Source organism: Saccopteryx bilineata, chromosome 5, assembly GCF_036850765.1.
Source record: "Saccopteryx bilineata isolate mSacBil1 chromosome 5, mSacBil1_pri_phased_curated, whole genome shotgun sequence".
NCBI classification, from domain to species: domain Eukaryota; kingdom Metazoa; phylum Chordata; class Mammalia; order Chiroptera; family Emballonuridae; genus Saccopteryx; species Saccopteryx bilineata.
Genome location: NC_089494.1, coordinates 53,953,432 through 53,980,672, shown reverse-complemented (window position 1 = coordinate 53,980,672; position 27,241 = coordinate 53,953,432). Strand labels below are relative to the sequence as shown.

Sequence of the window (27,241 nt, the reverse complement as noted above, 5' to 3'; positions counted from 1 at the left end):
AATGCCTTCAGAAGGCTGCATATTTAAAACATTACTTAAGAATTGCCTATTAATAATAGCAAGACAAGGTCAGCTTATTGTAGAGAGATTTGAATGATAAAAGAAGGGAAACAATTCCAAAAAAGTTGCCGAAGGTTAGCACCACAGGATATATACACTCTTGGTCAAACTTGGCAAGTAGAGGAGTGGTAAAGACAAAATTCATCCATTGGCTTCCGCTCTATATGAAAATGATCCATCTTAAGCTGCCTTCTCCTTTAGGAAATAAAACCTTATTAGATAGTGCAGGGGAAAACAGCTGTTAGGCTTGTTCGCTGGTTTCCCAGCTGCAAGCTCTTTGCACGATTAGTGTGTGGGCACGCGGCACAAAGCCACATGTGTGTCTTTATGAAAAGCTAACCGGTGCTTTCCCTCAGGGGCGATTCTCCCAGATCACACTCCCACCACTGTGAGGTACGCTTCCCTGATTCCCTCAGCCACCACCAGGAGGGGCGGTTTTCCTGATCCCTTGCACTCCACTGTGAAAAGTGGTTTTCCTTTGCTTATTCGCTCACCTGTCTCTGAGATCCTCCCATAAACGGGTGTGCCCCGACGCTCTTTGGCCCCGCAGTTACTCTGTGGTCTGCCCAAATTCAACATGAACCTGCCTGGCCTCAACAACCAGCATTAAAGACAGTTAAAATCTTCCTATTTGCAATGGTAAGATTTGGTTAACCTCAGACATTATATATAATATATTTCCCTCACCACTTTCCTTTCAGAACAAATATTCTTAAAAAGTTGTCTCACATATGGACTGCTATTGACATATGAAATTTCCAATACACATGTGAGAATGGATAGTGCCCTAAGAATTGTCCAAAGATTTCAGCATATTTTTATAAGTATATATGAACCCAAAAAGCAGTTAAGTAGTACAAATTGAACCTAGCTCAGCTCTACTTCTTACAAATTATCTAAAATTAGTATCTCCTGGAGGTCATCTTTAATAGTGAAAACAACATACAACTGCTTTGAATTTATATCCTAATAAATATCCAGGGCTACATTCAAGCTGATATTTTAGAAAGCCGAATATGGCATGCAAAATGACCAAGACCAGGAAAACATTACATACCACAGTCTTGCTGGCATTATCTTTCACAGTTTTACTGTGTTTCTGCAACAATAGATGAAACTATTCAGGATTGGAGTTTTAAGTAAATAATGGGCAATGAGGAAGTGAGACAGGTAAGTGGATAAAAGTTCTTGGGTTAGGCAATTGGAATGGGTAGTCAATTAATCAAAAATGCTTTTCAAAATGAAAAGCTGATCTGACATTCTCAGTGAGCTATTAGAAGGTTCATTTGAGTTCTTAAAACATTTTCTTTATTCTGTGTTTAACAACAAATGTGGGCCAATGGCTTGTTAGTTAATTGAAAAGGATTGTTTTCTTGTTGCCAAGAAACGGCACTTTCTTACATTATGCAGGCCATTATGTGCACAGATCAAGCTTCCTGATTTTTCTTTGAGGGTTTAAGAATATAGGCTGCTGTGATTTAGTCGTCCCCTGAGGAGAGGAGAGCAAAACAAGAACCTCATTTAGGGGTGTTGTTCCATTTCAATTTACCAGGTAAGATTTGGATTTGAAAGTGCTACCTTCTTCCTCATGCTTAACTTTTCTTAAGTCACTTAAATACTTGTATGTTTAGTAAATGAGGTGATTTAAAGGGATGATTTACTTGGAAGAGTTTTATGTGAAATTATTCTAAATTGATTTTCTTTTACAGCTGAAGTTTCCGAGGGGAAAGAAAAGAAGTAGAGATAATAACAGACGTCTGTGAAACTGGCTCTAGAGTTTGTTTCCTGATTTCAGAGTAGTCAGTACATGTAAACCAAGAAGTCGTGTGTTTAGGATAACAATATAAAATCATTGTTATGAAAACAAATATTATTTCTGTTTGGAGAAAAGATTTCAAGTCTTGTGTGACTAGTTCCAACTGAGCCATGAGCTTTATATTTGTTAACTTAAGGAAAAAGTGTTGATCTTATGATTAACTATATTGCTTGTCTCTCTCTCTTTTTAAAAAAATATGTGTATATGTGTGTGTGTGTGTGTGTATCTGTTAGCTTTTAATTTTGTATTATCATAATGTATCTTCATAATTTTGTATTAAACGTGAAGACAAAATCAGGGTCCGTGTATTTTGATAGTATAGGATCCTTGTCCTCTTTTCTTGGAGCTTACTAATAGGTGGCATACAAACAAAAAAAGTCACCCTTCTTTCTCAGGAAGTAAAATAGCATTTCTTGATTTAAAGCTAGCTACTCCCAGGCTCACTAACACAGTGCTCATTCTGGGTAATAATGTGGAGCAACTGCTTGAAAAGAACATTGTTAGTTGAGTTTTGGGGTCAAATCACCCTCCTACTCTCAGTAGTTCATACTCACATAGGCTTAGGTTGAACTGTGCAATCCCATGAATTTAACCTTACAACGACACATGGTTTACATAGATTATATGTTGAACAGAAGTGTTTTCAAATTAGCAGAGGAATCTAGTTGAGTGAGTACTGTTGTTGATACATTCTTTCAAAGTCATATTTTACCTCCTCTCTTCCATAGCTCTGGGTTTCCTAGGAATATATTTCCTTTATAAGAGATCATCAAAATGGATACAAGTCAGGTCAAATATTTGTTGTCTTATTAGCTAAGTTTCCATTTGGCCAAAGTTTGAAGAAACATGAATTTAAATAAGACCTGTGTAATATGAATCCTAGTTGAAAGAAATTATTGTAGCATAACTTGATCTGATATGATTTGGGGTTTCCACAGTGAACCAATACTCTGGTAAGCAAACTATTATGTGGATTAATGTCAATGAAGTAATAGTTGAATGTGACATGCAATCCATCCATTTATTTTTAACCTGTCAAACTGAAGTTTCCTTTATTGAATTCCTATACATTTTTATTTTATTTATTTATTTATTTTTTATTTATTCATTTTAGAGAGGAAAGGGAGAGACAGAGAGAAGTGGGGGAGGAGCTGGAAGCATCAACTCCCATATGTGCCTTGACCAGGCAAGCCCAGGATTTCGGACCGGCGACCTCAGCATTTCCAGGTTGATACTTTATCCACTGTGCCACCACAGGTCAGGCCTCCTATACATTTTTAATTAACTGAAAGAATCGCAGTATTATCAGCTACCACAAAATTCATTACACTTTATTTTTATTTACATAGCAATAAAATTGAAGCAGCTCATTCAAATAAATGCATCGTTTGTATATAGTTATGTATACCTGGTGTAACATTACCATTTTTGTAAGAACTATTGCATGTTTCCAGGTATGGTGTAATTAACCAATTCTGTTCTGGTTTGCAACCCTTTCTTTATCTTGTCAAAAAGTATTCTTGGCCCTGGCCAGTTGGCTCAGTGGTAGAGCGTCGGCCTGGCATGCAGGAGTCCAGGGTTCGATTCCTGGCCAGGGCACACAGGAGAAGTGCCCATCTGTTTCTCCACCCCTCCCCCTCTCCTTCCTCTCTGTCTCTCTCCTCTCCTCCTGCAGCCAAGGCTCCATTGGAGCAAAGATGGCCCGGGTGCTGAGGATGGCTCTATGGCCTCTGCCTCAGGCGCTAGAATGGCTCTGGATACAACAGAGCAATGGCCCAGATGGGTAGAGCATCGCCCCCTGGTTGGCATGTCGGGTGGATCCCGGTCGGGCGCATGCGGGAGTCTGTCTGACTGCCTCCCCGTTTCCAACTTCAGAAAAATACAAAAAAAAAAAAAAAAAAAGTATTCTTCATGCTGAAAAAAAAACTTTTGATATTATTGGTACTATGGTACTTAAAATATCTATGCTGGTAAAATTTTTTGCTTAGTCGTTTTTGCAATTAGTGGGGAAAGGAGGCAGGTAAATATGTGGGACAGGTGGAGTGGAGTGAAAGTCAGACTGATACGGTATCTCATAGGCAGATTTCTTCCTGTATCTAGCACACCATTTCTTCTTTGTGATGTTAATAAATTATAAAGGAAATATTTAATAGTGAACCAAAAAGTCTTAGTTTTATCAGAGTGGTATTTTTAAAAATTAAATAAATCCAAGCTATTATTAAATATCAATTTGCTTCTCTGTGAATGAAAAATTATGCAGAATGATGTACATCTAGCTTGGAATGGAAATTAGTCTTTAAATTTCTTGTTCAACCTTAGTTAAGAAGAGACTAAACTGCATTGGTTGTAGATCATAGTGACTGAAATACCATACAATGATAGACATTTAAGGGCACATATTGATTATTGAATCTAATGGCTTTGAAACTTTATTTTGAGGAGACCGAGAGATTCTACAACCATTATAACAATGGTGATTGTGTGAAGTGGTGGGGGGATGGTTAATTGGTGGTGTAGGAAAGATAAACTTTTCAACCAGCCCATACTTTTTGAGTTTGTCAGCAAGAACATGGATAGCCAAAGAGTATTTTCTTTATGGACATCAAGATTCATTGTATTTATAGTAATATTCTGATCTCCACTTCAAGAAAACTGGTTGAGTGTGAGATTGACTGGACATATCTCATTTATATTGCACTCAAGATGGTATTTGACAGTCAATTCTGTTGCAGGCATTCATCATTTCTTTTACTGTTTTAGAATTATTTCAGGGATCCTTACTAAATAGTTTATCAATTTTTTATACATCATCTAATTTTTTTTGAAATTTGGAATTATTTATTTTATGTACAACTCAAACATCACTTCAAAGATTTCTAAAAATTTATTGTGCCTTTGATCGCTGTTTTCCCCATAGTCTTTTGATATGAAATTTATCTACCTTTAGAAATTTAGAATAATATATAAAATAATAAGGTACTTTCTTGTTCTTGTCTTCACTAAAAATGGTCTCTTTATAATTTTAGAAGATCATTTGTCTAAATGGAGAAGATATATGCCAAATAATTTAGTGATTTTAATTGTCCGGTCAGCACCAAACTTTATTTTGCTCTGCTAAGCCACTAGGGACATTGTTGTCTTTTGTCCTTAAAATTTTTGTTAATGTGGGATTTTTAACTCCTCAACAGCAATGATATGATTTTTGAATTATTCTGATAAATTCTTTTTCCACATTTGTGTAGGGAAGGGAACAATTTTTCTCTTTTCACTTTTATTTATGCTGGCTAGTCTAATAATCAAATGATATGAGACAGATTAACAGGAGAAAATAGGTCAAAGGATCTTCCTAAGTTTTTCTTAAAAATAACCAGTTTAAAATAATGTTTCCCAGAAGGCACATTTTGAGGTGATAAACTCTGCCTTCCATCATTTACTTGTAAGTATTTCTAAAACCTGAAAATGTGGTCTATTCTGTTTCTTCTTTTTCCACAGTTGTTCTCAGTTTGGTAATGTCTAAAAATAGTTTTTGGTTGCTACAACAGAGGGGGTAGGGTATGCCTGGCATCTCGTGGGTAGAGGACAGGGATGCTGCTAAACATCCTACATTGCACAGGACACTCCCACAACAAAGAAGTATCAGAATTCAAATGTCAATAATCCTGAGATTTAGAAACCCTAGTTTACAGGTCTCACATATCTTATCACTGGTCTCAGAAACCTTATCTGTTTTTAGAGTATCCTGAAATCTCAGAGATGTCTTTGGGAACATAACCCCCTTCTCCTCAGATCACTGGCCATCTGAATAAAATGCCCATAAAAGATTCAAAACCTGCATTCTCACCCCCAAAATATCCTGAAATCTCATGTGTCTTTATTCCTTTCATTTATAATTTTTGCTTATAGAATCACACTTAGTTTTTCACTGACCTTTCTGGAATCTGCCTATGTAAAGTCTAGGAATCATGATCTTACTGGACTGTCCAGTCTTCCCTTCCTTGATTGTTACCAGTACCAAAATGACAGTGATTACATTATCTTGATGCTCATGTCACGTCCATATTATGAAACTGGTTTTTCTGAATGACTCATAGAATATTTCCCTCATTGCTTTTGCTTGTGGCTAAAGAAGGACTCATTAAGCAAGACAATCATATTATTTGTTTAATTGCTATGTTTCTGAGTTCATGCCCAAATTCACTCTTCAATAATCATTTGTTTATTCTATAGATATTTATTCAATGCCTATCATGTTCCAGAAACTGTTTCATGTTGAAGTTTAGCCAAGAATAAGACAAAACCCCAACTTTTGTAATGATAACATTCTGGTGGAAAGCAGAAGATTTCAAATCCCCTTTTCCTTCAACCATTTTCCTTCCTGGCCTATTATATGCTCAAAACAAAAAATTACAATCTGCATTATAAATAGTTGCAAAGGTTTTGTTTGTTTGTTTGTTTTCGTGTTTCTTGAGGAATGCCAAAAACCTTTTTATTATTTTCTAAACCACACTTTCTGGCAGATGTCTCTATTCTTAACTTGCTCAGTGTTCACTCTAGAGAAGACTGACTTTGAAGTAAATTTGGAATGAAGGAATATAGATTATTTGATGAATTAAAATGATGTCACTATGAAAAGTTAATTTGGCATTTAGGAAAAAAAAAAGACATTTAAGTAAAGATGGAAAATTGTGAAAGGAAGAAGGCCAGTAGTACCTGAAATTTATTTTATTTGCTATGCCATGACAAAAGGGAAAAGAAAAGAAAAAAAAGGAAAGAAGTGATAAAAAGGAAGGAAGGAATCTTTACAATTTAATTGTAACTCTGAGTAATTCTTTTCCTCTGGTGGACATCTCTGTCTCTGGTGAATTCTTTAGAATTCCTTACCTATACTATAATTTATTCTTCAACAGTTAAGTAATAAGAATAAATGAAGTAACAGTTAATAAATGAAGAAAAGCATTTTAATTTCAATATTATGATCGTGATTAATTTTTATTTTACAACTGGATTTCTAGCGATGAATTTGAAAAAAACGTTAAATGTATCTCTCTTTTTTTTGTATTTTTCTGAAGCTGGAAACGGGGATAGACAGTCAAACAGACTCCCGCATGCGCCCGACCTACCGGGATTCACTCAGCACGCCCACCAGGGGGCGACGCTCTGTCCCTCTGGGGTGTCGCTCTGTCGCGACCGGAGCCACTCCAGCGCCTGGGGCAGAGGCCAAGGAGCCATCCCCAGCGCCCGGGCCATCTTTGCTCCAATGGAGCCTCAGCTGCGGGAGGGGAAGAGAGAGACAGAGAGGAAGGCGCGGCAGAGGGGTGGAGAAGCAGATGGGCGCTTCTCCTGTGTGCCCTGACCAGTAATCGAACCCGGGACTTCTGCATGCCAGGCCAACACTCTACCACTGAGCCAACCGGCCAGGGCCGTTAAATGTATCTGAAAAGGCTTAGTGGTGTTGACAGATTGCAGAGAAACTGTCTTTGTAGTCTGAGCAAAACAAAGGGTGAATCTTTTTTCCTTCTTCAGCTCTAGGTTTTCTTTGTCAGCTATTAGTGCTCTGAATGCAGGCAACTTATATGTACTTGGTCTCTAAGAATCTACATTTCTTCAACCTGAGTAAAAATACATATCTCTTAGTGTCATTATGGAAACAAAATGAGGTGATACAGTACAGTATTTGTGACAGAAATTATATAATAATATGATGTTTCCTTTTCTTCATAACTTCAGTTCTAGATCATAATAATTCATTTCATAGAAAAGATTCTAAAAGAACCTTAAAGATCCATGTAGTGTGTCACACATCTGATACTTGAATTGCTTCTATAACATTCCCCTTGTTACTAGCCTATGTTTTAGCAGCTCTAATAAAATAAGTGTTAACCTTTCAGGGCAACAGACATTTAAAAATATTATGTCGAAACATATGATATTGCTACTTTTATAGGTCAAACAGTTCAATATTGGCCAATTTCATATAATCCAACCTAATATATATAACATAAAAATAAATCTTATTTTCCCAAATATAATTTTACATGATAAAAGTCTGATATAACTACATAATGCTAAAAAATATATGTAGTTTTGTTAGCTATTTAAAAGAATTTTAAAAATATACTACTAGAAAAATATAGTCATTTTAAAAAAACCTCTTGAGCAGGAATCAATAAACTATTTAGTGTGCCAATTCCAGCCTACTATGTAGTTTTAAACAACCTGTACAGTAATAATTGGTTTTTTGTTTTGTTTTGTTTTGTTTTGCTTTACTTTGCTTTTAGTGAGAAGGAGGAAGAGATAGGGACAGACAGACAGGAAGGGAGAGAGATGAGAAGCATCAACTCATAGTTGTGGTGCTTTAGTTATTCATTGATTGCTTTCTCACATGTGCCTTGACTAGGGGGCTCCAGCCATGCCAGTGACCCCTTGCTCAAGCCAGTGACCTTGGGCTCAAGCCATTGAACATGTGTTCATGTCTATGATCCCTTGCTCAAGCTGGGGACCCATGCTGAAGCTGGTGAGCCTGCATTCAGGCTGGATGAGCCTGTACTCAAGGCAGTGACTTCAGGGTTTCGAACCTGGGTCCTCTGCGTGCCTGACCGACACTCTATCCATTGCACCACCACCTGGTCAGGCTACTTTTACATTTTAAAAGTGTTGAGAAAATCAAAGGAAGAATACTTTGTGACATGAAAATTATATGAAATTTAAATTTCAGTGTCCATGAATAAAGTTATTTTGGAACAAACCATGCTCACTCATTTACATTTTGTCTTAGGCTGTTTTTCTTCTGCAAAGACAGAGTTGAGTCCCTGCAATACAGACTTGATGACTTGTAAAGCCTAAAATATTTACTACCTGGCCCTTTGCATTTGATCCCCCCTGTCCTAGAGTCAGACCCTTTACATTCGAGCTCTGTGATTTAGATAAGTTTACTTAACCTTTGTGAGCCTCAGTTTGCATGTTTTAAAATAGGCATACTTATAGTACTTAACCTCATAAGTTTGAGTGCCTGGTACATCATAAGTACTCTATAAATGTTACTATAATTATTAATATTCTTCCAAGGTGCTGTTGTAAATGATTGGAAAAAAAAATCCTGTAGAAGCCCACAGAGCTCTTATGGGCAACAATTGTTGCATCACTCTGTCATAATACAAGAACAGTGTCAGCATTCTGTGGCCTTAATAGTAAAACACAATCACTTGCTCATTTGGTTATATAAATGATTATAATATTTGCCTCTCACTCATGCCACGTGGACCATTTCAAGTTAAAAATATTAAAGTTTCTAAATTTGTAAGTGTTAAGCTGCAAAGTAGGAGCTGTTTTCTTCCTGGGATAATGAACATCTGCTGAAACAATTTATCCAACGGAGCACTTACTTCTGCTGGCATTTTTAAATTTCTTTTTATTTTTTAAGAAATAGAAAAAGGATCATTGCTTAACTTCAACTCTCCACATCCTCTAAACCAAGAAACAGTTTCTCTTAGGACTAGATATTTCTAGGATTTAGAAAAGTAAAAGGACCTCAGCTTTTTATTTATTTTTTCCCCTCTTTTCAAGTAAGGGATAGTAGAATTTTACTAAAAGTGCCATATTCTTTTTTTTTTCCCCCTTCTAATTTGAATATGGTTTGAAAAACCACAGGCTGTTCTAGAAGATTAAAGATTTCTCCAGTGAATTGAGCTCTGCAGCACTTTCTGAGAAAGACTGAGAAGTGGGGTAGTGGTTTATCACAGAGCCGAAAGTGGGTCAAGTTTTAAATTCAAAGGGCTTTTCAAGAACCAGCTCAGATCTATTACTCTGAGTATGCAAAGTCAGAGGGGCTGGAGGGAGGACGATCCAAAATCTTGAAAATGAAATAAAATGCTCCCACACTAGAATCCAATAGCATCCTAGAGATAATGGGTGGTTAAATAGCACTACTGATACACTTCAAGTCTAAGATTTGTCCATCAGGTGACCCCTTTAGCTTTTTCCATTGGTTTCCCCAGGGAGGTCTGAAGAGAGGACACTTCAAGCACTAGGCTTTATAATGTGTACTTAGGAAGCCAGTGAATAATAACTATTAGGGTTCTCTGAGTAAACCAGCTTCAATTAGAGGTTTTTCTTTTGTTTTCTTACTTTAAAGTAGAGCTTCTGGTCCTTGAGGGATTAAAACCAAGAGCAATGAGTCATATCTGAAATGAGGAAGGAAAAGTGTCGTCAAATTTTATCTTGATGCATAAAAATGAATGTGAAGGGTGGTTCACGGTATGTCAGTGCAGCAGGGAGACACAGGGGAGACCAGGGGATCCAACATGGAGCATTAAAGAGTTTCTATTTGCATAAGATGTTGAAGATCCTTGCTGCTTCCACACAGATGAATTCCATTATATAGAAATTGTCCAGATGTTTTTTTCCCCTAATCCCCATTTTTACTTATAAAATGGTTAAGTATGTAAATAAAATGGAAACGTTCAGCTACCAAGTGAAAAATATTTTGCCACTTGCTCTGTATTTTGCCAGGCAGTTAAAATCTTTAGCATTCTTGGTACAAAGCCTTAAGATACTTGTGGGGTGAAGGGAAATTTTCCTCTGTTAGAATCTCAGATGATAGCCAAACACGCCTGTAATTTCCTTTACCATTTTTAGCTTCTTTTGGCATCACTTATTTTAAATATGCCTCCAGAATGTCAAAAAGATGCCAGTTATCATTTTGAATATTGTGTTTTAATAAAACATCAATCTAAAGTTGTTCCTGAAGGCTTCAGTATTAGAGTGCTTCTTTCTTTTAGCTAATAGAAAAACTTTAAGAACTGAATGGAGCTTTTGGTCAGACTCCTACCTGTGGAAGTAGATTAGAAAGGGATTTTTATCCTCCAGCTGCAGGCAGGAAAGGATTTACATGTGTGGACATGAGGAGGGTTGGGGATTGAGGAAAACCAGAAATCAGACTTATCACTTAAGTTATCATATGGTCCAAATATTTAGTCCAAGGCCATGACTTCGTTGGAATTGTATTGTGCTGGATATCGGCATTTGAGTCTTTTTCATTTAAATGTTTTAGAATAATGATTATGCCAATACTTTGGAATACTTCCTATGGTTATTTCCTCAGTTGAATATATCTACAATTAGAAATTCTGTCGTTGCTAGCTATTCTAATTCTCTGAAACAAGCATGTGAGATTTGTTGTGTTGGCACCAATAGGGAAAGAATGATAGAGCCAGGAGAGACCTCATGAGATCATCTAATCCATACTAAAGTCATTCAAAATAGATAGTTCTTTAGTGAAATGTTTCCAAAGGATTTCTTATACCAGCAATTGCAATATGACTAGGCCCATAACAATTAACTAGGCTTGCTTGCCTTTCTGATCAAGAATCATTTCAATATCAAACAAAGAATGAATTGTTTCCTAAGAAGCTTATGACTAATTCAGGTCTCTACAAGCATTCCAGGAACAAGATTCCTTCTGGTTACCAAGATCATAAGTGTGATTTTTGGCCCAGGGGTTTAAAAGCCAAAGCATGTTATGTTGTGTCTCGCTTGTTGTGTGGGTCATTTCTCTCTTCATTCCTGTGTGCTAGATTTTTGTTTCTATCTTTATTATATTGAGAAATATCAAGTACAAGTAATTTGACCTGATTTGCCTAAATTCATCTTTTATTAGACTAACATACTTGAACTAACAACCACAAAAAAGAATTAACATAGAAAATTCTTTCCTGTTCTATATCTTCTAGCTCCTATCCCATTGTTCTCTGTAGCTTTGTGACCTTGGAAAAGTCATTTAAATTTCTGGGCCTCAGTTTTCTCTTCTGTATAAAAAAAAATGAGTCTAGATGATTGAAAGAGTTACTTTTAGCTCCAACAGTCTATATTACCCAATCTATCATAAAGCAAAATTGTGACTTTTATCATGAAGAAGAGACAGTGGGAAGGAAACATGTTAGGATTTTTTTTTCATTTCTCTCACTCCCACAAATTCTACAAATGACTGAAGTTGGTGACTTGAAACTTTATTAGGTATGTTAATTATTTGGGTGAAGTTTCTCAAAAAGCTTATGTATTTGAAGCTGAAAGACAGAAAGAACCTAAGTTACAATCTTATTTTTTCCATTTTTGACCAGTTTCAAGACTCGAAACCTATTCTACTTTAGAATAAAATGCTGAATAGCATATCATGTGTTACTTTCTCAGGAAATAGCAGCTAACTGAAGTTAACATTAGTGCTGACATATTTCTTCTAATTAATAAAATGTAACTTTTTATTTTTTCACCCAAATTTTTGTGATAAATGTACTTATTCCTGCAAGTGTCCAGTATTTCTTTCTAACACTTCTTTGTTAAAATCCTTCCCCAAAGTTCAAAGTACTCACACTCCAGAAAGAAAATATTGCTAAAGATTTGCTTTCAATAATTCCATTCCACACACACACACAAACAGAATCTTTTCTTTAAGAGTCCAACTCCTTATCTATGGCTTTGAGAGTGGATGGAGAAGAATATTTTATTGATAAATCTCATATTGCTATCATAAAATTTTTCTCAAATTCCAGAGAGAACTATGATATGAGAAAACTATTGGAAAGATATGATAAAATATCCAATATCGGTTAGGCAGTGTAATTAACAGACTGGGAAAGGAACTAATATAAAAGGGACTGCTTATGTTTCATTTCCTGAATTTGTATGTCTTAAAACAGAAACATTTGCCCACTTCCCATTTTGTAAAGCCATTGCAAAAATTTTCTGCCAGTGAAAATCTTAGAAATAATAAGTCTTACTTAAAAGTTCTATGTAGAAAGCCTACTAAATTTATATCAAAGTGCCAATGTAGACTAGGTTTCCAGTGAAAGATCTAGGAACATACGTTTTCTATAATTAGATGATGTTAGCATTAGCCTTGGTGACAAGCTAAAGCTTTCAAAGATAAAAAATACTTTATTTTAATTGTTACCTGCTTAGGAGGTCAGGCTGATGTAGATTTAGGTTAGCTCAATGACACCACTGGTCTTTTCAAATAGTTGTGCTTGGATAATAGCTGCCAGAAGAGTCAGTGACCAATTACAATGTTCATGTTTGCATTTTTCTATCACTAGTAAAAAAGTACATTTAATTTTAAAATTTCCACAGAATCTATAAAAACCTGATTTATGCAAAGTTTAAAAATGCGTCCATAGTGTAAAACAAACTTAATATAGATTAGTTTATATCTTTTACTGGGAGAATATACATATTCAGAGGACATTCTAAACTAAGCATCTGCAGCTTTCAACCTTGAGAATAATCCTCATTTTCCAGTTTGTTGTCATGTTATGTTCTATTAAATCTTATTTTAATTCTAAGAGCGTACTAGACCACATTGATCTCAACAAGAGAAGAAAACAATCCATTTTTTTATTAGAGTTTCTGCCTAACCATAGAGCCAGTAATTTGGCAAATACAATAATGTCTGTAATAATCACAAATGAAGGACATAATTTTCAAAAGATTTGCACATGAGGATAATTTCCAGGTACATTATTTATCTTCTAAACGGCTCTGCTTCTAAGGAGGCCTCTTTGGGAAATCATTCAAACATTGAGAAGATAAACTTTTAAAAATTAGATAAAGCATTCCAATATATCTTCCCTTCAAAATATATTTATCGAGCTTAGTAGATATGTCAGTAAAAAGGTACAAGTTTTATATTATAATTTAGACATTTTTAATAGTTCAGAGGTCTTAATTAAGAAAATCTATATTTTGCTGAAGCATTAAAAAGTCATAAGATTAAAAATTGTACAATATTATTTTCTATTCCAGACAATATTTTTGTCCTATGTTCCAATGCTCAGTTCTTCCACTGTATTAGTATAATTATATATTTTATATGTGATACAAATAGTAGCCATTTTAATAGTCTGAACTCTAGATGTGGTTCTAAGATAACCTACATTTACAAATTCATTTTTGCACAGAAATGAAGAACAGGGAAATTCAGAAGTTAGATTTCTGAAAAGATACTTTGAAAGATTTCATTGAGGTCTTTACCATCGTAGCAGCTGCCTGGTGGCCCTAGTCATTCAGTTTGCTCAGAATTGCTTCACCCTGCACTAGCTAACTGGATACCCTGCTTCTGCCCCTACCCCAGGCCTCACGTACAGCATGAAAGATAAGTTTCCTGTTTCCCTGCTGCCACCCCCACCGCACTTCCCAGTGGACGTGGTGACTCTCAGGGGTCTTGTCCTCCCCACTTGACTCTCTGTTCTCAGTTCCTACTGTTGCTGAATTATCTCTCTCACATTCTTCCCCTTACAGCTACCCTCTCTTATCCATTCTGTGTGGACCAAAATATAAAACGTGCACTTTTACTTATTTCTCTACAACACATTCACAACAAGCAGCTGGGTTCAAGATTTGAGTGTCTGTCTTGGGCTACAGGACATGCAATTGTAGCACAGCACGGCAAGTAATGGTAAACTGAGCATCTGACATCCTCTTTGTTGGCAGCACGTGCCACTAGGTGGCACTTTGCTCAGGGCCTAGTGCCTGATGTCTTGCTAGGCCATCTTCCCTACCTCCTATGATGCCTCACTGCTCTTCTGGGTCTTGGAACACTAGATTCATTCACCTCTGGCTGGAGCAAAACATTGTTCTCACTCTATTGTGCAGGCAATATTTTGTTTGTCCAATTTTTTAGTTCATTTTAGACAAGTTCCAAATGCAAAATCAAAGATGGCTCATGGAGATGTTTTGGCTAAATAAGGCAGTGTTTTGCCAACGGGATTCTGTTGCTTGTTCTTGAGTTACCTCCCTTTCCCCACCCTACTCTCAACACAGGTTTTGTGGCCACTCTACATTTTGAAGGCCATCAGCCAGCAGAATATTAGCTTTTGAAGGGTCTTGGGAAGAGACCTCTGAATCATTTCTGTCTTCCCCTAGTCTCTGCTGACCATATCCAAATCCCAAGCCCTGTTGATTCTACCTGATAAATCTTCCTTCTCTGCTGCTACCCTAATCCAAAACAGTACTGTCTTTCCACCAGGACTAGTGTAACAGCCTCTGAACATACTGCTGGGAGGAAAGACTTATCCTCTATTGATTTAGGTCTGAGTGCCCTAGAACCTGCAAAGGAATTGATAATAGGTGAACAGGAGAAAGTCCATTTTGACACACATATGGAAGCACCCCGTAAGAAGTAATTCCTGGAACAGCTGAGAGTAAGGGTTTCTATACCAGCTTAATAAAGGAGGTGGGGTGAGTTTAGGGTGTCAAAGGTTGGAAGGTTCTGAAGAGGCTTGTTTACACAATTTTTTGGAATGTCCTTGGGCCCAAGGCCAGTCATCTTCCTAACTCTCATAAAGTCCTGCTTTAGTCAGATAAGGGAAATTCTGAGCAGATTTCTTTCTGCAGATGTTTTTGATTTTGGAGTAATCTTCATACCATTTTGGTGAGCTGTTGGTTGTTAGACTATCTCCTACATCCAGTCTTGTTCCCACAAATCTGTTCGGCATGCTGTAGCTACAGTGATAACCTGTATTTCTAAATCACCTGACTATGAGACTCCATTTCTTAAAAACACTTTAGTATCTCTACACTGCCAAGAATTATGATTTATAATCCCAGATTTACCACTTACCTACTAAAGTTAAAGAACGAAAGAGTGAAATGTCATTAAATCTAGCCGAGAGGGCCAGAGATTTACCTATCAGGAAAGGTAAGGCAAGATAGGTAAATTATGCTAAATTAAAAAAAAACACAATTAGTCCATAGAGCCATCCCATATTTTGTATTTATATTTCTCAGATTTTACTATTAAAATCAGTGCTTTAGGCAGTGTGCCAGGTACCAAATCTTGCTGTCTTCCTTTCAATTTTAATTAACATTTCATTCCTTTAGGGCCTTACTAAATGCCTGGCTAAGTAACTTCAAAAGCTTATTCTGCCCTGGCCGGTTGGCTCAGCGGTAAGCGTCGGCCTAGCGTGCGGAGGACCCGGGTTCGATTCCCGGCCAGGGCACATAGGAGAAGCGCCCATTTGCTTCTCCACCCCTCCGCCGCGCTTTCCTCTCTGTCTCTCTCTTCCCCTCCCGCAGCCAAGGCTCCATTGGAGCAAAGATGGCCTGGGCGCTGGGGATGGCTCTGTGGCCTCTGCCTCAGGCGCTGGAGTGGCTCTGGTCGCAACATGGCGACACCCAGGATGGGCAGAGCATCGCCCCCTGGTGGGCAGAGCGCCGCCCCATGGTGGGCGTGCCGGGTGGATCCCGGTTGGGCGCATGCGGGAGTCTGTCTGACTGTCTCTCCCTGTTTCCAGCTTCAGAAAAATGAAAAAAAAAAAAAAAAAAAAAAAAAAAGCTTATTCTGATGGGTGTTAATAAATTAATATATATACCATTCATTTTCACATATGGTATTTCTATTTTAATAAGGTCCTTCATGACTTTTTCTAAAGATGACCTATAAAAGTCATTTCAGACCCTGAGGCAACAAGCTGAGGAGAAAATCTAAGCTGATGGGCTTTTGAACATTTCTTAAACTCTAGGCTCTTGCTCTGCATGTGAATAGAACTAGCCCTATAATGTAGAACAACTTCAGTATACCAACTCTGATATTCTGCTGTCCAGCTGTGACTACTTACTTAAATCATCCAAATGCTTTTTTAAAATAGATTTATTCAGATGTAACTTATATTTCATAAAATTTACCCATTTAAAGCATACATTCAGAATTTTTAGTAGAAACTCAGAGTTGTGCAACCATGACCATTAATTTTCAAACATTCTCATCATTTGCTGTACATCAGCAGTCATTCTCCATTCTTGCTCCATTACCCCAACCTAACATTAGGTAATAAGTAATCTGTTTTCTGGCTCTATAGATTGGCTTATTCTGGACCTTTCATATAAATGGAATCATATAATATGTGATCTTTTGTGATTGGCTTTCTTCACCTAGCATACTGTTCTCAAGATGCATCCATGATGTAGCATGTATCATAATATTTCATTTCTTTTTATTGCCTAGTGATATTCCATTATATGGATGTACCACCATTGTTTATCCATTTATCAGTTGATGGAAATGTGGGTTTCCACTTTTTGTCTATTATGAGTAATGCTGCTATGAACATTAATGTACAAGTGTTTGTGTGAACATATGTTTTCAAATCTGTTGGGTGTACACCTTGTTGTGGAATTGCTGGGTCATATAAAAATTCTATGTTTAACATTTTAAGGAACTGCCAAAGTGTTTTCAAAATGGCTACACCAGTTTATATTCTCATCAACAATGTATGAACGTCTCAATTTTTTCACTTCTTCTCCAATATTTGTTATTGCCATCTGAGCAGGTCAGAAGTAGTATCTCATTATAATTTTAATATTCCTTTTTCTAATAACTAATGATATTGATCATATTTTTCTGCATATTGGCCATTTATATATCTTCTTTGGAGAAATACCTATTTATATCCTTTATCCATCTTTAATTGTGTTATTGTCTTTTTATTATTGTAAGCGGTTTTTCCCCCTAGAAATAAGTGGTGAAGATTTACTCAAGAATCTTAGAATTTGCAAACCAGAAACATAACTAAGCAATACCCAGATTGTTCTGAAGAAGAAGGAAAAGCTAAGCGTTTTTATAGTAATAAGTACATTCTTGAAAAGAATGAGACCTGCATTTTTAGCCTCTGAATTGGTCTAAGATAGTAATTCTCTAGAAGACCAGTGCTTTGCATAGTTGCTCTGGATACTTGAACATTCTTTCCTTAGTCCTTCAGGGGGTAATCAGACAATTATCTGTAAACATGTCCCTACTGTGACTACAGAGTCTAAAAGAGGGAAGAACCATCCCCACCCCTCCTACCAGTCATGATTCCTTCATGGGGAACTCTAAGTGATTAAAAAGTCACTCTAGTCTGACCAGTTAGTATCAAAGTGGATAGAACATTGACCTGGGACATTGAGATCTCAGTTTCAAAACCCTGAGTTTGCTGGCTTGAGCACAGGGTCACTGGCTTGAGTGTGTGATTATCAACATGATCCCATGGTTGCTAGCTTGAGCCCAAAGGTCACTGGCTTGAAGCCCAAGGTTGCTGGCTTGAGTCCAAGATCACTGGCTTGAGCAAGGGATCAGCTGGATCCCCCTGGTTAAGGCAAATATGAGAAGCAATCAATGAACAACTAAAGTGCCATAATTGAGTTGATACTTCCCATTTCTCGCCCTTTCTCTTTCTCTCTCTCTCTCTCTCTCTCTCTCTCTTGCTAAAAAATGAGTCACTCCAGTGGTTTTTCCAGATGACAGAAGATCTGTTCCAATAGGTCTAAATAATTTCACTGCCATGTACTCTTTCTTAAGGAACGATGTGAGGATATAGGTCAACCTGCCATAATATCTTTCAGTAGTAGAATGGTCAGCTCTGGGTTTTTCTGAGCTCCTGAATTTTGTCTGTTACAATTTCTTTATATAACCTGAATGTAAGTTGTTGGATACATAATTTGTAGATATTTTTTCCTGTTTTGTGTTTTGCCTCTTCATTTCTTTTTGGTTTCTTCTGAGCACAATATTTTTAATTTTGATAAAGTCCAATTTATTTTTTCTTTTATTTTAACTTATTCTTTGGGAGTCATAGTCAAGACAACATTGCCTAACCCAAGGTCACAAAAGTTTAATTTTATGTCTTCTTTTAAGTGTTTTATAATTTTAGCCTGACTGGTGGTGGCACAGTGGATTAAGCATTGGCCCAGGACATGCAGGGCCCGGGTTCAAAATCCAAGGTCATTAGCTAGAGCATGGGCTCATCAGCTTGAATGCAGCTTGAGCACAGGGTTGCCAGTTTAAGCACAGGATCATCAAGAAGATCCCAAGGTCACTGGCTAAAAGCCGAAGGTTGCTGATTTGAGCCAAGGTTGCTGCCTTGCATCTCAAGGTCACTGGCTTGAGCCTCCTGGTCAAGGCACATATAAGAAGAAATTAATGAACAACTAAAGTGAATTAACTATGAGTTAATGCTTCTCTTTTGCCCCCTCCCCCAAAAAAAAGAGTAAAAGAGTTTTGTAATTTTCGCTTTTAATTTAAGGTCTAGGATCCATTTTAGGTTAATTTTGTGTATGGTATGAGGTCAGTGTCTAACTTTATTCTTTTCATTAGATATTCAGATATCCAGCACCATTTGATAAAATTGCATGTATTTTTAAACTACACTATGAACCTGTTATTGTAACTATTTATCACTGAGTATATTAGTAAACACATTCAACTCTGAAAGGCTTCAGATATTAGTATTTGGTTCATTTTTGTACACTCTACATCAAGTGGTGAGATTAAAATAATTTAACAACCAGCTCTCTTCCTTAATTATCATTTTAAGTATTAAAAAATGATAAACCAAAAAGTAGTTTATTATTTCATGTATTTAATACTTAAATAAGGATAATAAAAGAGGTACACAAAACCGGATTATGTGATAAGAAAGAGTTTTAAAATATTAATGAAAAATATTAAATAATACCTGACAAAAACAATAAAACTGTTAAGATATGTCCATATTGTTTCTTGATTGGCATCCTCACTTGCAATTTTCTTTTATCCAAGTATCATCCATTGTGTGATTTATCCTTAACCATCTTTTCACTGTAGGAGTAGGATCCCATTCCTTTACCTGTGGATGGGATGAACATTACTACGAGTGCTTAGAATACGCTGTTGCACAAATAAACATTAAAAAAGAGTAAGGAATGTAAATTTGTGATTTACATATTGGGCATCTGCCCAGGCACCCACCTTAAAGAGAACCCTGATTACAAGTGACATTTTAACAACCAGTTTGCCAAACTCAACAAAAATATTAGGTATCGGTTCTGCCAAACTGGTGTGAACTGGCTGAATCCCACCACTGTGTACATTTCCTCATGCTTCTGAATATTTTGTGGGTTTTGTTCTGTTGAATATCTCAGATATTTAAGTGTGTTTCTCTTCCCCAAGGCAAATATATTATTTACTGTATTTAAGGTTAAAATAGGTGACTACTGTTACAAGTAATTAATATTGACCTACAAAGAACTAACCATTTATCCATTTATTTCCTTAAGAAAAATTGAGTGAGTACCTATTATGTGCTATGGACATAACGCTGAAAATGTAGTAATCAAGAAAACATAGTCTGAGTCCTCAAGTAATATATTCTATGAGAGAAAAGGAAAAATTACAGTACACAAGTAGATGTACAATATATGAGATGTTGATACATGTTAGGAAAAAAATTGAAGCAAGGGAAGAGGGTGATGCAGAAAAGAGTTGCTAGTTTCTATAGAATGGTCAGAGATCTCTTTGATTAAGGAAACATTTAGCTGGAAGCTACGGGCAACTATCTATGCAGACATCTTAAGGAAGTGTATCTTATGCAGGGGGAATGGCAAGAGGGAGACCTGCAGCGGAATGTGCTTGGCTTAGCTCAGATTGTCCTCTCCCCCTGTATTTCTTATGCAAACAGCATAATTTCTGTACACATTTCTATTTCACCACAGTTTCTTTTCTAAAAATATTTTTTCTATTATGGACTGTACGTTGTACCATACCTAAAAAGATTGAGTTTAGAAAATGTTTCAAAATTAGATAAATTTAAAACTGATATTTAAAAATAAAAACACTTCTTTTATATTATATTTTGCATTATTTCTGATGTTGCAACTTCAATCTAATTTAGCAAGTGTAATTGAATGCCTACAGTGATATTTCTCAAATCATAATTTGTGGACCATATTTGTGGTTCAGAACTTCCGCCAGGGGCTTGATAATGGTTTGAGTGACTAAAGCTAGCTGGTTGGGCCTCAGGAATTGGTGATACCTACATTTGTATTCTGACAGTACAGACTGCAGTGAGCACCACCGGGCTGACTTAATTCCAAGATGCTGTATGTTGAGGAATCCAGATGGCCTACCTGGAGCGTCGTCAGCTATGAGACACCAGATGTGTTTCATGGGGTCAGCTCATCATTTATGCCGTATATGGCTTTGGTAATTCAATGACTCATTGGAGTTAATGTCAGAAAATCAGATGTTTCTTTCATATTATGTTCCAACAAACTATCCATATCCAAAGATGAAATATTCAATGTATTGTATGACCATTACTTTTCTTAAAAAGTCATCACTTTTCAGGAAAAATGTCTTGAAAAATCAAGGCCCAACTTTTGTCAATTTCTCTTTGCCTGTGTTTGTGATCTCTATTTCAGATTCCTTTGGGCAGCTGGCAAATCTTAGCTGACTTACTTATGTGAATGCAAGATACTTTAATACCTTCAATATTTCAACTTGGAATATTCCAGAAGGTCCTAAACTAAAGGGCAATTATGGAATGCCCTCTTGCCTTCTACCAAATGTATTTAATTCCTACCCACTGCTTAAAGTGAAATAATCCTTCCTGCCCCTGAACTTACATTAAAACTCTTTCCTCTTATCTAGTATTTCTTACGTCTCATTTTCAATACTGTCTTGTACAATACATATATATGTCCCTTGACTATAATCACCTAGGGCTGTAGAGGATTCTCAATAAATATTTACTAATGCATTATTATTGTGGCTGGGAAGTATTAGGGAGATTAATATTAGAATGATCCCATGAGGTTTAACTGTGTTTCTATTTGGTTTCTTTTGTTTTTGGGGTGTTTTTTTTTTTGTTTTATTTGTTTAATTTGTATGGCTTTGGTTAAAAATAAATAGGAGAGGTTGAGTGGCAAGAAAAGTTTAAAGTATCCTATTCTTTTAGAAATACTTTTTCTTTCAGTTTTACCTGCCCTATGGTCAGAAATAGAATTAAACTTTTTTTAAAAAGTTGTATTGAATTGTAATAACTATTTCTTTTAAATGTGGCTAGAATAATGGTCTTTAAAGGGTGTTACCAGATTAAATCTTTGCCAAGTAAGGAAGGTGGAGCTGTGTGGGAATGAGGCTTTGTTTAACCAGGTTGTCTAATGTTTTGCTGAGACATGTTAGAGAAAGCAATCCAAACTGCAGTGGACTCAGTATGAAATCACAGTCTGAAGCACAGCTTGTAAACTTTAAGGATCTTTTGCCATCATAAAGTAGAAATGCGAGGGAAATTAACTCTACTTACATATGCATATAGTCTCTTTCCTAACATTTGTAGGACTTAAAAAAGTATAAATAAAGGCCTACATGTAATCTATCCAATTATAAATTATGGTAAATATCTTTAAATGAAGTGTCTCTTATGCTCTTGCCTTAAAAAGTATACCTTCATGCAAAGTTCAAATTTGAAATCCTTTGATATCTTGGAGCTTCATGTTTAAAAAGTAAAGATATTAGTAGAGCCCGCACCAAATCCCATAGCCTTACCCCTTTTCCCATCCCCAGCTCCATCCCACAAGGTAAGAGGTCTCTAGAGTATGCCTGTGGCCATATCTATTCACATACCAATATCAGATCCCCTGCCAACACCTGCTGGCTTGGGTGTCCAACAGACCATACAGATAGAGTAATAAATGCCTGGGAATAGTCCTGGGAGGGACATGAAGCAGGCTTATGCCATTTGGAGGGGGAATTCTGGAATTCCTGGTGACCAGAAAAGGCATAAAAGGGGGCATGGCTCAAGCTCTGGGTAGGCACAGTACTTCAGTTCCTAGATTCTTTATCTTGTGCATCAATCTGCAATCAGAGGAAGGTCAGAGAGATTCTCTAAGCATACGGTACAGAACAGAGGCCCCTCTTGCCCTGGTAGAAGAGCCATACTCTCTGGATGTAGATGTGTGTGTGTGTGTGTGTGTGTGTGTGTGTGTGTGTAACACTGTTGGCTATGTATATTTTAACAATGTAGAAAATTTAGCTCATAATCACATATTATCTTATATTCAAAGAAGAGATATAAACTTATGGATGATCTGAAAGGATGAGCAATACAATACATTTGTCTTGGTGTACTAGAATGAGTAGTGGATTGTGGATAGGTAAGTACTTCAAAAAATAATGATACATTATAAAATAATGAGGTTAAAGCTCTTCTCAGAGAATGCTGGAAAGCTGTCAAGTTTCCCTCATTTTGTATTGAAGGACCAACTTCATCTCACTCCAGCCGTACTGCTTTGTATTCTGGGAAAATGAGAGCAGTGCAAAGTTTAGCAGGGGCTGACAAGATGCTCCTTCAATTAGGCCCTCCATCCTCACTGGTGGCTGCACATCTTCTTCCCTTGAGTGCCCTTGCTTTTCTTGTATGCTCTTTGCAAAGAATTTTTGTAAAAACTTGTAACCCTTTCACCTCATGAGCTGCCAACTATCTTTGGTAATTGAGATTTGAAGTTCAATCTTTAGTTTTTGGAACAAAAATACTGAAGCCTTAACTATATTTACTTTTGTGGTAATGTGATATTGAAAGGACATAACAAAATGAAGCATGTTAATAAGAAAATACATACTTTTTATGTGTTAATATGGTCTTTATTTTTTTAAGAGGTTATGTTTCAGCTGGTATTTATATTTCAGAGGTGTAAGAAGTCAAAGATTTGACGGTAGGGAAAAGAAGCCATCAAGTTATATAAGATGTAGTAAAGTAATTCTTAGTAAAATGAATCAGATTATTTAAAATTTATTAATTTTTTTTAGAGGTAGGAAGGAAGAGAAAGAGAGAGACATTGATTTGTTTTATATCAATTCACACAATCATTGGTTGGTTCTGGTATGTGCCCTGACTGGGGATTGAACCCACAGTCTTTGGTGTATTGGGAGAACACTCTAACCAACTAAGCTGCCTGACCAGGGCTAAATCAGATGTTTGAACAGACATTGAAGATACATGAATGTGAACTACTCAGGTTTAATATTGTATTAAATAATCTTGGATCACTTGAAGTGGTGAATTTAATCTGTTGCAACTTGATTTGCCAGAATTTGTAATGAGACGAGATATTTTCAGTAATCAACACCCTGGATCATTATCATTACAACTATTTATGGGTTTCTTTATTACCTAATGATGTTCTCAACTATTTTATTACTTTGTGAAGAAGAAAGCAGGTAACTGGCATATGCAAACAGAGGAAGTGTGCAAGAGGGCAAGCTGGCTGGGGACAAGGCCCTCTCGCTGGCTTACCACCCTGATTCCATAACCTAGAACACAGAATGGCCCACAGTGGGGTCATTAATAATTTTTGTTGGTTAACAAAAGAATAATTGAATTAGTGTAAGTAATTATATATCAAATACTGAGTCTGCTCCCGGGATTAGTGTTTTAGTTTGATTAGTGTTTTGTATATTAGGTGGCATTAAATCTTCTGTTATCGGTAAAGAAAATGAGAATCAATGAGGTTATATAACCTGCCCAAAAACACACAGCTTGTGAAGTGATGGATTTACCTACCAACGACTGTTGTTTTATTATTTCTATTCCATCATCTTTATATGTATCAGAAATTTAAGTCTTGTTAGCTTTGATTGGTATATCAAGAGTATGAAATGTATATACAGCATAGTTTGAAATAGAGAAGTCAGTAATCTGTGATCTAAAATATCAAAACCCTGTGCACTAAGTGCTCCTGGTTTCTCCGTCCCACTGAGAGGCAGAAGTCTCAGGCAGCTTTCTGACCTCTTACTGGTAGCAATCAACAATCAGAAACCTGTCAAGGCCACACATAGCAGCAAGAACAAAGTGTCACCTGTTCCCTAGAAACTTTTTTTCCCAACTTGCTTTGACTTCCTGGACTCTGGGCCTTGGTTACCTAGAACGATGACCCTTGCCAGCTATGTTTGGCCTTACCTGACTTCCCTGGACTCCAGCCTAAAGTATAACAATTTTTTTGCCCCTCCCAGATTGTGTCCCTTAAGTATGATATCTGCCAGAACTTACCTGGATAGTTTAGACTCCTCTGTGTGTGTTTTTTTGGCTTGTATAACCTTAAACCACCTAAGCAATGAACTGCAGAAAACCTTAGGAGTTTTAAAAAATAATTGGAAAGTAAACTAGATCTTATTCTAAATGGTCTTCTCTGTTACTATATTATAATACTTATGTGGGTTTACCCAAGTTCAGATAGGCCAGAGAGATGAATCCTCAATAATATAATGAGCATCAGATGATAACTTTCTTTTATTTGTAGGTTTGTGATATTTTTAAAAGAACTGTAGTATAATGTGCATGAGCAGGTAGGATATGTACGTGATGTGTGGGGATATGTATGTAACGGGGGATGTATATTGGATCAACTTTGGACTGTTTTTGCTAAGGTGTCGTTAAATGTTAGTTTGAACTAACATATAAAATGGTCTTGTGAAAAATAAAATCTACACTGTAAATACTGATAAAAAGCAAACAAACCTATATCATATATTTTTCCTACCATTAGGAACAAGTAGCTTTATATGGGATAACATAGTGACTGCCATAGTTTAGAGAGAGCAGTTAAAAAATTTTAATGTTTTTAATGTTTCTGGGGAATTGTTTTATTTATCATAGACATAGACAAAGAGGGAGAGAGAAGAGAGAGAAAATGTTATCTTTCCCTACAAAGAACTTGAACTAATGTTACTTGTACTGTCTCACTGTAAAAGGATGTATATTCAAAAAGATATTCATTTTTAATGTAACTATTAATCATTAAAATCCTTTCAAAGTCCTCATGAAAAAGGTGAAATGTTTACTAGTCTCAGACCTGTGAAACTAAACAACAGGCAGATAAAATCTGGGAAGCAGATCAACTAAACTAATTTGATTTAAACATTTGATATTAAATATTTGATCAAAATTTTGCTCACCTTAACTCATTTTAGCATAGTAGAAAATGTTAATTCCAGAATGTCTGAGACACTAAAAGGACTTGCGAGTTGTGACTGGATTAATTTATATAGAAAAAATAATGTTTTCAGAATAGATCAGAGCTAAAAGTATTGGCATATGGAAGTCCTGTGAATTAGCATGAAGGGAATCAGACTTGTAAAATAGGAGGAGTACTAGGAACAAGAATTACCTTTGACTTCTGATTCTAGCTTTGCCCATAACTGTATAGTGAGCTTAATTGGTTCATCTGACCTACTTTGGCCTTAAATTGTTTTCATTGTAAATGAGGGTCTGGGCTATGATCTCTAAGGTCAACTAAAGCTATGAAATCCTGTGATACTTCTAGAACTTTCTTTCAAACTACACCTTGCATTTTTATTTCTGTCTGGGCCTACCCATAAAGTATTACTGGACCTTATCCAACCATAGCTTCACCACACAATACAGCCACAGAAAAGCTACTTGCGTCACTTGATTTTATTTTTTCATGCTCAAACAATACCTGGCAGATAAAGAAAGTTTCCTGAATTGTGATTGGCACAATCATACCCAGTCAGCTGCACTGAGAATTTAAGCAAACTTTATATATTGTCAGGGTACAGAATGAAGGTGAAGGCCAATCAATAATTACCTGATTTTGTGAACCAAACCAATGTTGTAAATTATGGGTGTAGAACAATATCAAAAACCCAACTATGTAACAGTTTCTTTATGCATATATATCCAGTTTTGTTACATTAGCACAATTTTCATCCTTACCTACTTAGAGGCTTTTCAACTAGAATGCACACATACTCAGCAACTTTTCTTTAGCCCTCCTGCTTCTAAGTCTTTTATTGAATTTTATTGGATTTGCCACCTTTTTATATTTTGCATTTGCCTATTTCTATGACATTACCCAGCCTTCTACCTTGGCTCCCACTCTTCTCTCCATTCCTTAAATTTAGTTGTAATACAAGACATATTCCTAGCCTGACCCAGTGGTGGCGCAGTGGATGAAGCGTCGGCCTGGGACCTTGAAGACTCAAGTTTGAAACCCTGAGGTCGTGGCTTGAGCAAGGGCTCACCAATTTGAGCATGCTGTCGCCAACTTGAGCATGAGATTGTAGACATGACCGCAGCAAGGGGTCACTTGATCCGCTGGTGCTCACTCCTCCCCCCCCCCCACACCCCCCCCTCCCGTCAAGACACATATGAGAAAGCAATCAATGAACAATGAAGATGTTACAATGAATAATTGATGCTTTTCATCTCTTTCCCTTCCCGTTTGTCTATCTCTCTCACTCTCTCTTTCTTGCTTAAAAAGAAGAAAAAGACATATTCCTAGATCCTTTGTCCTTTTGTATTGAATCTCATTCCTTTAGGGTTTTCTTAACTAATTATCACTAATATCTGGACAGTTCCAAAATTAACATCTTTATTTTTGATCACTCTTATATAGTTTAAAACTAACTGCCCACTGGCTATACTCTTATTCATTCATTCATTTACTAAATAGGGCAGATACTATGAAAGGGCTATTTTAGGACCACTGAGCATTTGAGAGATTGTTTCCTAAATATGTCATTCCTACAAAGAAGTGTAATGTGATGTATCTCAATATTTGCTTGAT

At 36.5% G+C, this 27,241-nt stretch overlaps 1 long non-coding RNA gene across 1 annotated transcript in view; it reads left to right on the top strand.

Moving 5' to 3' along the window:
- The first annotated feature begins 1,481 nt into the window (after nucleotides 1–1,481).
- LOC136337515 (uncharacterized) overlaps nucleotides 1,482–27,241 on the top strand; it is a 56,575-nt gene continuing 30,815 nt past the window's right edge. The window contains exons 1-2 of the long non-coding RNA XR_010731846.1: nucleotides 1,482–1,612; nucleotides 2,991–3,133. This is a non-coding gene — a long non-coding RNA (uncharacterized lncRNA). The remainder of the gene's footprint in view (nucleotides 1,613–2,990; nucleotides 3,134–27,241) is intronic.